The 294-nt window shown below is 66.7% G+C and overlaps 1 protein-coding gene across 1 annotated transcript in view; it reads left to right on the top strand.

Annotated features, from left to right (window-relative positions):
• SLC6A18 (solute carrier family 6 member 18) overlaps nt 1–294 on the top strand; it is a 15,985-nt gene that overhangs the window by 9,613 nt on the left and 6,078 nt on the right. The window lies entirely within an intron of this gene.

Here is a 294-nt window from a genome sequence, read left to right as displayed (position 1 = left end):
GGTCAGGGAGGGGTCAGTGAGGAAGGGTCAATGGGAAGGGGGTCAGCAGGGAGGTGTGGTCAGGGAGGGGGTCAGTGGGGAAGGGGTCAGCAGGGAGGGGTCAGTGGGGAAGGGTCAGTGGGGAGGGGCTCAGCGGGGAGGTGTGGTCAGGGAGGGGTCAGTAGGAGGGATTAGCAGGGAGGTGTGGTCAGGGAGGGGTCAGTGAGGAAGGGTCAATGGGAAGGGGGTCAGCAGGGAGGTGTGGTCAGGGGGGGGGTCAGTGGGGAAGGGGTCAGCAGGGAGGGGTCAGTGGGG

This window comes from Panthera uncia, assembly GCF_023721935.1.
Source record: "Panthera uncia isolate 11264 chromosome A1 unlocalized genomic scaffold, Puncia_PCG_1.0 HiC_scaffold_17, whole genome shotgun sequence".
NCBI lineage: Eukaryota > Metazoa > Chordata > Mammalia > Carnivora > Felidae > Panthera > Panthera uncia.
Note: the sequence above shows the minus strand (reverse complement) of the source record. Positions and strands in the feature narration are given on the sequence as shown.